The following is a 10,088-nucleotide window of genomic DNA, read 5'->3' as shown; positions in this document are numbered from 1 at the left end:
TTCATCGACAGTTCCTGTCTCTCTGTATCTCCTCCATGCCCGAACAACATCGCTTTGGTTCACTACGAGATGCCTGACACTTCCCTTGTTGAGAGTCCTTCCTGGCACAAAGTAACAATGCGGACGCGATCGAACTGCAGTATTGACTGTCTAGGCATGGTTCAACTACAGATAACACGAACCGTGTACCTTCTTCCTGGTGGAGTGATGGGACCTGATTGGCTGTTGGACCCCCTCTGTCTAACAGGTACTGCTTACACATCATTGTTTACATCTTTGGGTGGGTTTAGTGACATCTCTTAAACAGTCAAAGGGACTGTGTTTGTGATACAATATCCACAGCCAATGTCTATCTTCAGTAATTCTGAGAACTGGGGTGATGCAAAACCTTTTTTGATGAGAGTAAATTGCCTCTGTGGCTTTTTGAGTCACAGTTTGAGTCGCAAGCTTCTTAGCTTTTTGACTTATTAATTGTTCTTTGTTACGTATAAAAACATTCTTCATTCTGATCTTTTCAATTGGGGTGTGTAGTTTGTAAATATCGATTTATCTTAGCAGGTACCATGGAACTATTTAGAAGTAGCTTGCTACACAACATGTAGAGGTGAGCTGTTGTACTCAACAAATCTGAAATTTTGTGTAAGTTTCATCATAACTTCCTTTTTTTCATCTTTTTTTAGTCAGATATCTTACTGCTTGAAACCTTGAGGCTGGAAGTTGTTATCTGTCAGCCAGACCAGCTCTGAACTTTCAATGCAAGATTTTGTTGCAACACCTTTAAGCTAACACACTATTCTGTCTTTAAAATCGACAGTTTAATTTTAGAGTATGGATGCGTCGTGATGAATATTGTCACTACATACGTACTCTTACAAGTTACATTCTTTGGTTTGTAGTTTTTGGTCACAGCATTAGTGTAAATTTATATGCTGCTTGTTGCTTCGTTTTTATCTGTTAGGCACACAGAAAAAAAATTGCTTTTGTAAAATCAACACTGATACAATATTTATAGAGGAGTTCTTTCTCTCAGTGTGTGACAAACCTTGATGAGCTTTGTTCTTTACGTTGGCATTATTCTGGCAGAGCCCTCTCAGAGGCCTTGTGGAACCCCAGAACTCTGCGAAGCACACAGAGTATCTCTGGTCGACTGGAATTACCTTCTGGGGCAGTACACATGAACTAAGTGAAGTATTTGTTCAGGATATGCAAGCAATCAGAATATTATGAAAACTAAACTGTGCATCCTGCAAAGGTCTGTTTAAGAATCTGGGAATTTTTACTTTCACTTCATAGTATTTTTCTCATAATTCTTTTGCTGCTGACAGAATCTACTTCAATTGTACTATGCTCCATAAAATCAAAACAAAAGACACAAAAAAAACTTCAAGCATAGTTTGTTTCCTTGTCAAGGGTTCAGAGTGGTGTAATGCACTCTAGTGAAAATATGTTCAACTTACTCCTAAACATAATGAGACACATGGAAATTCCAATTAAATCAAAAGAAAAAAATCTCATTACTTACGTTTGCTGCAATTTATCTGAATGTCTAGGTACAAAGATTGAAAAGTTCTATCTTATATTTACATTTACTATGACATTTTATCTATGTGAATGCAAAAGGTAAAAATAAAATTTTTCGCCATGTTATATATTCCCTTCAGAACAAACTTTTCTTACAATGGCACATCCACTGCATTGCTTTCATTGACAATGTGTTCTCTTGACATATATTAATTTCATAAATCATTTTCACAGCATTTATTTAATAATAAAAGATAACAATCCTCTCGATTTATCTTCTTTTTTGATAAACAAGTTTTGGTATTTTTAAGAAGCCATAGTTTTCCCATAAGCTCTGTATATTGTCAGGATGGAAGAGCTGCATACATGTAGGAAGGTTGATATACGAGAAAGACGACTCGTTTCATACAATTACAAATGCTGGTGGTGTGATTCTGAAGTGCAATACTACACGAAAGAGCAGAGAATGTGTTTGACGAATGTTTATAAGGTGAGCTGGTTTAAGCCATGAGCAGAGTTCTCCATCATGATATGGTCCAGTACCCAGGCAATATTACTAAAAGCTAACACTTTGCATAATAACAATCAGTACACAGATTTGAAGCTATCATTAAGATGACTAATATGAAACTAGGGCCTGTATCACACAATTTGTACATCAAAAGTTATGAACTATTCAAGTTTTTATTGGTGTTGGAAAGACACTAACATGGAAGCAACACAGTTGAGACACCAATATCTCTTCATGTTTCCATTTGCCATTTACAAGAAATTCATATCATGTTCTTTGTCACCAATAAAATATATCTAAAACAAGAGTATGTGTGTCCAAATGCATCATGAAGTGGCCCATAGGTTCAAATTGGCAGATACACATGCTGTAGAGCCTAATCATCAAAGCCTTCTGACTGAATTCTCAATACATTTACTGTTCGATCAACACCAATACAATCTATTAACTGATAGTTTTAGAATATTTTTAAGGTCTCTTCTTACACCAAAAACACACAGCGTCTCATATATGTGAACAGCCCTGATCATTGGGACACATTATGTAAAAATTAACAAGATGTTCACACACACACACACACACACACACACACACACACACACACACACACACACACACTACAAACAAGCACATTTCAAGGATAATTGACTGCTATCTCTGGCCACTCTGTCAACGTGTCATCTTTACGGTGAGTAGCAATCTATCCTTTTCATAATATTTTTGATATTCCTAAGTGGACTTACAACTGTTTCATTCAGAAAATTTTACACCTAAGTGATTCTCCTCTGAAACGCCAACAAACGCACCAAATACATATTACCCTGAAGGTATCAAAAGGGGGAAAAGTTAATGCTTACCTGTGCTCTCTTCAATTACCTCTCCCGCAAACCATTTTCCATGTGGTTAATGAGAAATGACTTATCTCACACACTACACAATTCTTGAACAGTCTTTTGCAGATATTGTTGAAGGCTTCTGCAATATTGGAGTAAATAAGAATGTGACTCAACATTAAATTGTAAATGCTCCTTATAATTGGATGGGTAAGGGGTAAGTCAGTTCACAAGTCAGAGGAAGACGGGAATACTATCTCCAATACAGACACACCAAGAAAAGGAGTCAAATAGGGCAAGAACATTAGGATTTACTGTCCCACTGGCAATGGGTTCATCTGAGCTTGAGTTCACATATGCGTCTACATGACTATTCTGCAATTCATAATTGGTGTAAGTGACTGGGAGAAAGTTCATCAAACCACTTCCACACTATTTCTCTACAGTTCTACTCTCAAATGGCGTGTGAGAAAAATAAACACTTAAATCTCTCTGTGCGAGCTCAGATTTCTCTTTAGAACGTCATTTCACCCTATACGGGTGAACATAAATAAAATATTTCTTCACTGGGGAAGGAATTTGTGAAAAGATTTTGCCACATCCAAAAATGCTTCTATTTTAATGATTGCCACACCAATTAGTGTATAATATAAAACAAATTGCTCTTCCTAGAACTTTATCAGTGCCCTCCGTCAATCTTATCTGGTAAGGATCCCATACCACACAGCAATATCCTGGCAGAAGACAGACACACGGTGTAGGTACACTCTATGATCAAAACATCTGGACACCTCCAAAAACATATGTTTTTCATACTAGGTGCATTGTACTGCCACCTACTGCCATGTACTCCACACCAGTGACCTCGGTAGTCATTAGACATCATGAGAGAGCTGAACAGGGTGCTCCGCAGAACCCACAGACTTAGAACGTGGTCAGGTGATTGGGTGTCACTTGTGTCACACGTCTATATGTGAGATTTCCACACTACTAAACATCCCTAGGTCCACTATTTCTGATGTGACCAAGAAGTGGAAACATGAAGTACCACATACATCACAAAAGCATACAGGCCGACCTCGTCTGTTGACTGACTGAGATCGATGACATTTTAAGAGGGTCGTAATGTGTAATAGGCAGACATCTATCCAGACCATCACACAGGAATTCCAAACTGCATAAGGATCCACTGCAAGTACTGTGACAGTTACGCAGGAGGTGAGAAAACTTGGATTTCATGGTCAAGTGGCTGCTCATAAGCCACATATCATGCTGGTAAATGCCAAACAACACCTTGCTTGGTGTAAGGAGTGCAAAAATTGGACGACTGAACAGTGGAAAAATGTGTGGCATGACGAATCATAGTACACAGTGTGGCGATCCAATGGAAGCGTGTGGGTATGGCGAATTACCACTGAACAATATCTGCCAGCGTGTCTAGTGCCAACAGTACGATTCGGAGGCGGTGGTGTTACGGTGCGGTCATGTTTTTCATGGAGGGGGCTTGCACCCCTTGTTGTTTTGCATGGCACTACCACAGCACAGGCCTACATTGACGTTTTAAGTACCTTCTTGCCTCCCACTGTTGAAGAGCAATTCGGGGATGGCAACTGAATCTTTCAACACAATTGAGCACCTGTTCATAATACACAGCCTGAGGCAGAGTGGTTACACAACAATAACATCCCTGTAATGGACTGGCCTGCATAGAGTCCTGACCTGAATCCTACAGAACACCTTTGGGATGTTTTGGAACGCTGACTTCGTGCCAGGCCTCGCCGACTGATATCGATACCTCTCCTCAGTGCAGCACTCCATGAAGGATGGGCTGCCACTCCCCAAGAAACTTTACAGCACCTGATTGAACGTATGCCTGCAAGTGTGTCATCAAGGCTAAGGGTCGGCCAACACCATATTGAATTCCAGCATTACTGATGGAGGGCGCCACGAACTTTTAAATCATTTTCAGCCAGGTGTCCAGATCCTTTTGCTCACATAGCGTAGTCTTTTCAGTCTACCTTTAGCATCCATTCTGCCAATAAAACCCTGTTTTCTTGTTCGCCCTCCCTGCAGAATTGTCTGTGTCATCATTCCAATTTAAGTTGTTCATAAGCAGTATCCATAAGTATTTAGCTGAATTGACAGTGTTCAGATGTACATGATTTAACATATAATCAAAATGTAATGGATTTTTTTAATACTCATATGAACGACCTCTCACATTTCGTTATTTAGGATCAATTGCCACTTTTCGCACCGTACGAATGTCTGAATCATAGAAACTCGTTCTAACCTTTCGATAACTTTACTAGATGGTAAGTGACACTACAATCTGCAGGGAAAATAAGAGGGCTGCTCAGATTGTCTGGTAAATCATCTACATAAATTATAATGTTATAAAAAGGATGGACTTCTACTCACCACACAGTGGAAATGTTGAGCCGCAGACAGGCAACCAATGTATCTGGCTGTCGATGCCTACTGTAAGCAAAAGCACATCACGGTAAAACTATCAGGGTGGTGAAGATGAGGAGGAGGCTGGGGCAAGGAGTGGGAGGGATAGCAGTTTAGGGGTGGGGGACAGTACAAGTGCTGCTTGTGGGAGCATACGGGGATGAGCTGGGGAGAGGGTAGGGTAGTTAAGTGCAGTCAGGAATTTAGACAGAGGGGGTGGGGGTGGGAGCAGCAGAAAAGAAGTAAAAATACTATGCGTGCATGCACTGGTAGAATAGAAGGCTGTGTAGTGCTGGAGTGAGAACCGAGAAAGGGACAGGTTGTGAAGGACAGTGACTAACAAAGGTTTGAGGCCAGGAGGGTTACAGGAATATAGGATACATTGCAGGGAGAGTTCTCACCTGTGCAAATCAGAAAAGCTGGTGCTGGTAGGAAGGATCCAGATGGCACAGGCTGTGAAGCAATAATTAAAATGAAGAACACTGTGTTGGGCAGTGTGCTCAACAACTGAGTGATCCAGCTGTTTCTTGGCTATAGTTTGTCAGTGGCGATTCATGCGGACAGACAGCTTGTTGGTTGTGATGCCCATGTAGAATGTAGCACAGTGGTTGCAGCTTAGCATGTGGATCACATGACTGGTTTCACAGGGAGCCCTGCCTTTGTTGGGATAAGTAATCTTGTAGCCAGATTGGAGTAGGTCATGGTGGGAGCATGTATGGGACAGGTCTACGAGCCCTCAGACAAGTGGTTGGCAGCAGGGTCGAGTAGGAACAACGAGGATATTGCATAGGTTCCATGGGCAGCGGAACACCATGGTGAGAGGGGTCAGAAGAACAGTGGGTAGGCCATTCCTCATTTCAGGGCATGACGAGAGGTAGTTTGGGTGGTACTGAATCACAAGAGCAAAGCTGAAATGTGGCCAGATGGTGGAACTTTGGAATGAGTTGGGTATCTAGAGACATAAGGCATGGGAGATCTCTCTTTGTAAAAAGTTGGGAGGGTAATTGCAATCTGTGAAGGCCTCAGTGAGACCCTTTTGCATATTTCAAGAGGAGTCACTTGTCACTATAGCTGCGACAGCTGTAGGTGAGTAGGTTGAATGGAAGGGACTTACTAGTATGGAATGGGTGCAGCAGTCGAAGTGAAGATATTGCTGGTGGTTGGTAGGTTTAATATGGATGGAAGTACTGATGTAGCAATCTTTGAGGTGGAGGTCACCATTGAGGAAGGTGACTTGTTGGGTTGAGGAGAACCGTTTAAAGCATATTGGGGAGAAGCTGTTGAGGTGCTGAAGGAATGCAGAGAGGGTGTCCTCACCATTGATCCTAACCACCAAGATGTCACGAATGAATCTGAACCAGGTGAGGGGTTTGGGATTCTGGTTGGTTAGGAAAGATTCCTCTAGATGGGCCATGAATAAGTTGGTATAAAACGGTGCCATGCAGGTGCCCATTTTTGTACCCCAGATTTGTCTGTAGGTGATGCATTCAAAGGAGAAGTAACTGTGAGCGAGGATATAGTGTGTCATGGTGACAAGAAAGGAGGTTGCAGGTTTGGGATCCATTGGGCAATGAGAAAGGCAGTGTTCAATAAGAGCAAGGTCATGGGTGTTAGGAACGAACGTTAGTGTAAAGGTAGAAGCTGGTGTCTTTTATATAGGAGGGAAAGTTACGGATAATAGGCTGAAGGCATTGGTCTACGACAGCAGATATTCTCTCAGTGGGAGCACAGTAACTGGCCACAATGTGGCGTCCTGGGTGGTTGGATTTATGGACTTTAGAAAGCATGTAGGGGCCAGGAGTGAGGGATTAGCACTGGTGAGGAGAAAGAAAGACTCTAGGAAAAAGTTCTGTGGTAGCTTTAAGGACATGGAGATCCTGTTGGATTTCTGGAATGGGGTCACTGTGGCAGGGTTTGTACATGGACAAATCCGACAGCTGCCAGAGTTCTACCATGAGGTAATTCTTACAGTTCGAAACGACAGAAGTGGCACCCTTGTCAGCAGGTAGAATTATAAGGTCAGGATCAGTTTTTAGATGGTGGACTGTGCTTTTTCTGCAGATTTAAGGTTAGTTTGGATATTCAGGGATTTGAGAAATGATGGTGAGGCAAGGTCGAGGTTAAGAAATGTTGGAAAGTTAACATGGGTGTGATTTGAGGGCAGTGGGATTCAATCACAGTTGGATGGAGGAATGAACTGGTTTACGAAGGGTTGAACATTGGTCTTTGGTCGAGTTTGATTTGTCGGGTTGATGGCAAAAAACATTTCCACTGTAGGGAACAGGATAAGGAGGGAAGCTTTTGAACAAGTCCAGCATGGTTGAATTTGGAAGTAGGACAAAAGGAAAGGTCTTTGAAAAGGGCAGATAGTTCTGTAGGACTAATGCTTTTGGAGGAAAGGTTCATGACTTCGTCTGGCATCTGTTTAGGTTCTGCCTTATGTTCGGTTGTGGGAGGGAGTTTTTGAGGTTGGTGTAAATATAGCAAGTCTGCAAGGCAGTGTTTGTCAGCTATGAGGGGATGTGGTGGAAATTTAGTGGCTGCTGTAGAGGTGTTGGATAGTGGCAGTTCAAGTCAGGAGTGGGACATCCATCAGTAGACCCATGGTCTTTTTAGTCCTCTCCCATTCTGCTCCCCCATCCCCCTCCTCGCCCTCTGTCTAAACTCCTGACTGCACCTAGTTGCTCTACCCTCTCTCCACCTCGCTCCCGTATGCTCCCACAAGCAACACTTGACTGTCCTCCAACCCTACCCTGCTATCCTTCCCCCTCACCACACCAGATTCTCCATTACTCCACCACCCAGACTGCTTCTAACACCACACACTGTCGCTCGCTCTCTGGCTTCGGCAGCCAGATACAATGGTCATTTATTTGTGCGTAAATGTATGAATGTGCACACGCCTGTGTGTGTGTGTGTGTGTGTGTGTGTGTGTGTGTGTGTGTGTGTGTGTGTAAGTTGTCTAATTCAGAAGACGGGCTTTTGGCCGAAAGCTTACTTGCTTAGCAATCTTTCTGTTGTCCCTGCCTGCAACTCAACATCTCCACTATATGGTGAGCAGCAATCTGTCCTTTTCATAATACTGTCATTATTAAATCCTGGATTTTCCATTGTTTCATCTATATGCATTAGGAATAGTAGATGACCTGTAACATTCCCTTACGGAATGCCTCTGTAGCATTTCCTTACAGAAAGCCAGGTATCACTTCCATTTTACTCGGAAACTTTCTATCGGCTACTGCAAACAATGAACCTCCTGACAGGAAATCACAAATGCAGTCGCACAACTGAGAAGAAACTCCATAGGCACACAATTTGATTAGATATTGCTTGTGAGGAATGGTATCAAAAGTCTTCTGGGAACGCAGAAATAGAGAATCAGTTAGAGATCTCTTGATGATAGCACTCATTACTTAGTGAGAATAAAGAGCTAGTTGTGTGGCAGAAGAATGGTAATTTGTGAATGTGAACTGACTGTGTGTCAACTAATCATTTTCCTTGAGATAATTCATATTGTTCGATTACAATATATGTCCCGAAATCCTACTGCAAATTGACATTAGGGATATGGATCTGTAAATCAGTCAATTACTCTTATTTTATTTCTTGGGTATTGGTGCGACCAATGAAGCTGTTCAGTCTTTACAGGTGGATCTTTTGTCGAACGAGAAGTTGAATATGATTGCTACATATGAAGCTATTATATTCAATTACATTAGCATTTTCCGAGAAGAATCTAATCGGTATACAATCTGTACTGGAAGAGCTGTCTTTACAACGCGATTTTAGTTGCTTTGCTACACCGAGGATATCTACTTTTCAGTTACTCACATTGGCAGCAGTTCTTGATTCAAATTCTGGTATATTTACTGCATTTTCTTTTGTAAATTTCGATACATCCCATTTATTAACTCTGTTTCAGTGTAACTGTCATGGGTAACATTACTATCACTATAGCCAAGTGACGGTATTGATTGTGTCTTGCGCTACAACCAGAATCTCTCTAGATTCTCTGCCAGGTTTTGAGATGGAGTTTTTTTGAGGAAACTATTGACAGCATCTCACATTGACATCTGTACTAAATTTCAAACTTCTGTAGAACTTCTCTGACCATTAAGAGTTGGAGATCTTTTTTAAATTTGGCATGCTTTTTTTGTTGCTTCTACAACAGTGTTCTGACCTGTTTTGGGAGATCAGTTCTGTCTCTTATTAATTTATTTTCCAAAAATGTCTTAACTGTAGTCAGTACTACTATTCTGAATTTAAGCCACATCTAGTCGATGCTTACACGGTTAGTTTGGAAGGAATGGAGACTATCTTCTAGGAAGGTACCAAGCAAATTCAGTACACAAGGATGAGAAAGAGAATGTGCAATTTCCTATGCAAAAGAACCACAGAGGCATGTGTGCATTACCAGAAGGGAATGTGAATTCTGATATTCTCAAATGAAGGCCCATGGTGTTTAAACCTACATTTGGTGTGAAGACAAGCTTTTTTTCCTTGGGAATGTGGCATGATGTAATTACCATTTTTGGATTTCTTTGACAAATATGAGTAGAAAATCACACACAACATGGAAATCCATGAATACGTACTATCATATCAAGAGAATTTTTTTCCCCCCAGCCCTGTGCAACTGTCCTTTATACATAGCTCCCATTCATTAATGAACTCATGTTGGCTGAAAATCATCTGCAATTTCAAAAAATGCTTTGTAGAAATAGTCATTTTCTTCTTAACGGAAAAAATGGTATATTCATACAATAAAA

This window comes from Schistocerca cancellata, chromosome 1, assembly GCF_023864275.1.
Source record: "Schistocerca cancellata isolate TAMUIC-IGC-003103 chromosome 1, iqSchCanc2.1, whole genome shotgun sequence".
Classification (NCBI taxonomy): Eukaryota; Metazoa; Arthropoda; class Insecta; order Orthoptera; family Acrididae; genus Schistocerca; species Schistocerca cancellata.
Note: the sequence above shows the minus strand (reverse complement) of the source record.